General features: G+C 41.4%; 1 long non-coding RNA gene across 1 annotated transcript in view; it reads left to right on the top strand.

The window, feature by feature from the left end:
• LOC141373783 (uncharacterized) overlaps positions 1-5,662 on the top strand; it is a 30,802-nt gene extending 25,140 nt beyond the window's left edge. Inside the window, exons 2-3 of the long non-coding RNA XR_012380108.1 lie at positions 5,052-5,135; positions 5,354-5,662. This is a non-coding gene — a long non-coding RNA (uncharacterized lncRNA). The remainder of the gene's footprint in view (positions 1-5,051; positions 5,136-5,353) is intronic.
• The last annotated feature ends 338 nt before the right edge of the window (positions 5,663-6,000 follow it).

Raw genomic sequence — 6,000 nt, forward strand, 5'->3', positions numbered from 1 at the left:
TGAGCCACCCTGACGCCCCTGAGCATTTTTTAATTACGGTTTTTTGGGTTTTTTTTGGTATTGAGCTGTAGGAGTTGTTTGTATATCTTGGATATTAACCCCTTATAGATATGTCATTTGCAAATATTTTCCCCCATTTAGTAGGTTGCCTTTTTGTTTTCTTGATGGTTTCCTTTGCTGTGCAAAAGCTTTTTAGTTTGGTGCTGTCCCAATAGTTTATTTTTGCTTTTTTTTCTTTTGCCTGAGGAGACAAATCTGGAAAAAATGTTGCTAAGGCTGATGTCCAGGAGATTACTGCCTATATTTTCTTTTAGGTGTTTTATGGTTTGGGGGTCTTAAATTTAGGCCTTTAATCCATTTTGAATTTATTTTTGTGTATGGTGTAAGAAAGTGGTCCAGTTTCATTCTTTTGCGTGCAGTTGTCCATTTTCAGTTTTTTTTAAACAATTTTTTTTTTAATCCTCACAAGAATCTTGGGAGTGCAGCTCGGCAACACTTGCCCCATTATTCTTCAGTGGATAAAGACATGAAATCAGGGAGATTATGTGATGTGTTTGCTCAGAGGTGTATAGGAATCCAGAAAGTCTGACTCTATTTTATTTCAACTTGACTTCTAGAACTAAACAAGACTGGTAAGCAAGCCTCCCTAACATTTTCTAAACTGTCTATTTTGCTCAGACTTGATTCTAACCTAAAGTTACCTTTATGAGGAAAGAACCCCACTGAGCTCTTTGCTCAGTGGGATCTGGTATTCCATCCAATCTCCCTATGTCAGTATATAAATTGACTAAAGTTAAAAAAAGAAAACAAAATATTTCCTCAGTGTTTGGGAATGGTGAACCAGAAAAGATTACCTACAACATATGAAGAGGTAAAGTATACCTCTGCTTTTTGGTAAGAAAAGTTCAGAAATGATTGTGCTTTTTTTTTTTTTTAAGAAAGGACTATGTTTGGTTAATGAAAATTTCACAATACTTATCTTTGGCTAGATATTAAACATAAAAATATCCATTCATTCAAAATGATAATTTTTATAAAATTATACATAGTAAAAGCACATGGATTAGATTCTTCATCTGTTGCAAAAATCTTACAGCTTTAAACATTGCCCAAATGTGTGTAAGTGCTATATTTGGAACCATTTCATAATAATAATTTCTCACTTTTACCCAGCACTAATTGTGTAGGGTGTAGGAAAAAACCCATATTCTTCCTCCTGTGTATCTCTTTTATTCTCACACTCTTATTACCTCACTCACAGCACTTCTGACACCAGATGTGTGGGGTTTTTGCCCCACCAGACCGATCTGGGACACCAGCTGGGTGTCCTAGAAGTCAACTCAATTTTGACACTATGTACCTAGAGATAGCATCAAATTCCATAGGTTCCCATGACCTCCTCCCCTTGGATTCATTTATTTGAATAAGACACTTGCTTATGTTTACCAGTTTGTTAAAGGCTATGATAAATGATACAGAGGAGCATCTAGGTGCAAGAGACATGGAGGGAAAGGTATGTGGGAAAGGACACGGGGCTTCCATGTCTTCTCCCAGCACCTCCGTGTTTTCACCAACCTAAAGTCTTTTACAGACCCCACCCTTTGGGGATTTTTGTGGAGGCTACATCACAGTGCCATGATCGATCATTAACATCATTTTTAGACCTCTCCCTTCTAGGGAGAGCCGAGGGTGGGCTGAGAATTCCAAGCTTCTAATTGTGACTTGGTCTGCCGGTGACCAGCCCCCCTCCAGGCACCCGCTAAGAGTCACCTCATTAGAACAAAAGACACTGCCATCACCCAGGACATTTTAAGGGATATGGGAGCTCTATGTCAGGAACTGTGGTCAAAGACAAAATATGAGAACCAAAGATGCTCCTAACGCCCTTGTCACTTAGGAAATTGCCAGGGTTCTAGGAGCTCTGTGCCAGGAACTGCAGGCAGAGACCAATGTATATATTTTCTATTATCTCACATGTACTAAGAACTATTATAAGTGGTGTTTATAAGTATTAACTTAGCTAATTCTCACATAATGCTATGAGGAGAGCTCCATATAACATAACAGAATGTGATGTGACATGACATAATGTAATGAAACATAATATACTTTCATCTTATAGATGAGAAGCCTGAGGCAGAGAGATTGAGTTTCTTGACCAAAGTCTCATAGCTTTTATGAACTAAGGTCAAGATTTGAACTTAGGCACTTACGTACTACCTTCTTTAGATCAACTGCTTTCATGTTAGGCACATGTTCTTAATTCAGATATCAGCCGCTTCCCCCATACTTATTTATCGAAAGCAAATAGTGAGTTCACCAACACCGGGGCCTTAGCAAAGTTTGAAATCTTTCTTTAGCATCTTTCCATCCCCCCCATTTTTTTAAGAATATTTATTTATTTGAGAGAGAGTGAGAGAAAGAGTGCACAAAAGGGGTAGGGTCAGAGGGAGAAGCAGACTCCCCGCTGAGCAGGGAGCTCAATACAGGACTCGATCCCGGGACTCCAGGATCATGACCCGAGCCAAAGGCAGTTGCTTAACCAACTGAGCCACCCAGGCGCCCCAGCATCTTTCCATTTTCCTAAATATATCTGTAATTCCTTTCTTTTGTCCTTGTCCACCCTTTTCTGTCCTCCCATGGGCTCCTGCTCAGGCCCCCAGACCCAATCCAGGACAGCCCTTTTATCTAGCTGAACTGTTCCTTCTTTTTTCTGAATCTAAGTGGGTCCCCATGTTGCCTCAGCTATTATGAGGAAAGCCCAGGAATATTTTTGCCTACGGAGGAACCTGTTGATTAGGCCACAAAGTCTGGTCAGGATTTGAAGGTGACCAAGAACAATGAGTCCTAAGGTTGTTTTCCCTTTGGCTTATTCCAACTTAGCCAACAAACAACACAAGGGATGGATAAGAAATGAAGGCTGCCAAGGAGTGGCCTTGACTATCCACTACCTCCTCAGTTTCCTACATGGTGTATCTGAAATTTAATGGCATTTCCTGACCATAGTGAAAAAGCACTAGGTCAGAAGAGCCCAAACTCCAGGCTAACTTCCTTTGACATGTGCGGTAGGGAAAGGAGTCCCATCACGGCCCAAGGGCCCACAATTTTTGCCCACTAGGAAGCTTGCTGCGCCATAGTCACTTAATTCTATGTTCCAGGTTTTGGGGCCTACAGAAAGATTTATCATAAAGCTAATGAAGTTTAATCTTCAAGGCTCTTCATTTCCCCAGGCCCCTGGGAGTGGCGGGAGTTGCTTGACGTGGTAGAGTGTTCTAGGTGGGAAAGGGAAGCCAGGCTGTAAAGGAAACATGTCTGTGTAGGCATTTCTGGTATATGTCCTAGAGACCTCAGACAAAAAGGACGTGAACCTTTCAAGCTCTGGTGTTTTACTGTGATTTCTTTTCTCATTCTAAATAAATGGCCAGTTCGTACTCAATTTATAATTGTAATTTTGTTTAATTAATTAATTAATGTGTGTAGAGGGCTCATAAAATTGCATCAGCATAAGGCCACACCTGGAACCTGCCTGGTCCTTCTTATCTTAGCTGAATTAAAAAGGAACTGATTTTTTTGGAAAGAGATGGGGGAGCTAGCAGCCTGTGCTGGATATTCTGCTTGCCACTCCAGACCCCCTCTCCACACTTTTCTCCCCTAGTCTGTTGCAATGCATCCCTGGATCCCTTGCAATTTAGTCAGGGTCCACCAGTGGGGACCCCCACAGGAGGTGGGATGACAGGAGGAAAGGGCTGATGCCCCTGGCTTCTTCTTTGGTCCCAGCTTGGAACCTGTGTAGTCAGTAGGGCCCCACGCTTGGAAGGGCCCTGCACTTGACTCAATGCTTTGCTGACACAACTTTGAAATTCTTAATTTTGTCTTTGAATGTGAATTTTGTTAATGAAGTCTGATACACAAGCAGAGGAGATACACACTGTATGTGTCGGCCAGTTCCGGCTGCCCCATTTGCATGTAGCATCTCCAGAGCCCCATGATAACAGGATTCCTGTGAATCTGTGGGAGTTCAGTGAGACTCAAAGCAAGTACAAGGTAAAGCATATCACATCTATGACTGATTAAACTCTAAAATGCCTCTTTCCATTTGAACCAAAATTTGCTTCAAATTCAGAAGAAAGGTAATGACATTCTAAGAAACACGAACAACCAAAGAACTCTTATATTCTTTCCTACTCATGTTACTTCCCTATATTAGCCAACCACTTACACTAAAAGTAATGCCATAGAAGGAAAGGGAAAGATAGGGCAATCCACAGCCGCTTTTCCTTTTAGTTCCTCTTTACTCATCAGTAAGCCAAAGGCAAAGAATGTTGGTACAATGTGTGTATGCAAAGAAGTGAAATAAACAATTGAGCTAGTTTTGTGTAGTGTTTATACTGTTCTAGTAAAAAAAATATATATATGTATGCGGGAACTATAAAATACACATCGTATCATTTTGGTGATTTTGCATATGTGTTAAATGCTCTCATATTGCATCTAAAGCTAACATTGCACATTGTAGGGGTGCCTGGCTGGCTCAGTTGGAAGAGCATGCGACGCTTGATCTCTGGGTCATGAGTTCAAGCCCCATGCTGAGTGTAGAGATTACTTAAATACATACATAAATAAATAAACTTAAAAAACAAAATCAAACTAACATTGTACATTGTAAATGGCAAGATTCATGATAATGATTTAAACTTCTCATTTTTTCTTCATTTAGAATGGTGTTAAATTGAAGCATTTAAAAACATGACCAGTCAAGAGAGAGGGAAGAGATACTGTGGAAGAAAAGCTAAAGCTTTATAATGTAGGACTTTTTTTTTTTAAGATCTTTATTTATTTGCCAGAGAGAGAGAGTGTGAGAGCACAAGCAGGGGGAGTGGCAGGCAGAGGGAGAAGCAGGCTCCCCACCGAGCAGGGAGCCCGAGGTGGGACTCCATCCCAGGACCCCAGGATCACGACCCGAGCCAAAGGCAGATGCCCAACCGACTGAGCCACCCAGGCGCCCCTATAATGTAGGACTTTAGCAACATTTTTTTTCTTGCTTTTTTCAGTTCGCACTGAGCCTCACACAGTATGTCCTGGGCCATGGTGGCCAGTGGCCGCATTACTCCACCGAAGGCCGCAATTCCTGACAGGTGGGCCTTTTCCCACTCCTCCAGGGCTCCCTGGGTGTCAGGAGTTGGTCCTTTTCCCTTATGCCTTCAAGCCTGCTGCTGGTAGCATTTCCCATTGTTGCCACTCCCTAGTTTCCCTTGAACTCCTGCCCACAACTTTGCAAATAAACTTTCATCAGTCTCTTTTACACTCTTCTCTTTGTTTTTATATATTTCACTCTGGACAATGTCAAACATAGACAGAGAGAGACGAGGATAATGGACACCCACGTACCTACTCTCCTGCTTCAACAGTGCTTCTTTCACTCCTTCGGAGGGTGCCATTTGTTTCCTGTGGGGATCCTGGCTGATGGAGGACCTTCCTGTGCCTTTTGACTGTTCACTACAGCCTCTCCTCAAGAGGGAGCAGCAAATTGGCAGCTTATTTCTGAAAACAACCGAATGGACATTATCCCACTGATTAAAATGGAGGAAGTGATTTTAGACAACTTCCCTGCCTGTTCCGTGAAACTTGGTTCCTTAACTCCTTTCTGGGCACCCTGGCTCATCTTAAACTGGCCTTTGTTTTGTACACAATACTACAGAGAGGGGACACATTTGACACTGTCTAAAATAAGTGAATCACATTGATCAACAACATTTATTCCCACAAATTAATAAATGTTTTATCTTTTCACTCCTAAGACAAAAGGAAACACTTGGGAAGAATTTTTTCTTTGTGAGGGAATCCTTTTTATGAGAGGATTGATTGTGTGGTCATAGATAAGCAACGTATCTGTCTTCTACAATTTCACGAAAATAATTTTGTCAATAATGAGATTTGCTAGTAAGGCAGAAAGGTCATATCTAAGGATAGAGTCATTTGTAATATGAGACCCTGGTTTCC

The sequence above is a fragment of the Callorhinus ursinus genome, unplaced genomic scaffold (genome assembly GCF_003265705.2).
Source record: "Callorhinus ursinus isolate GAN/ISIS: 27379988/994484 unplaced genomic scaffold, GSC_fseal_2.0 scaffold12, whole genome shotgun sequence".
Classification (NCBI taxonomy): domain Eukaryota; kingdom Metazoa; phylum Chordata; class Mammalia; order Carnivora; family Otariidae; genus Callorhinus; species Callorhinus ursinus.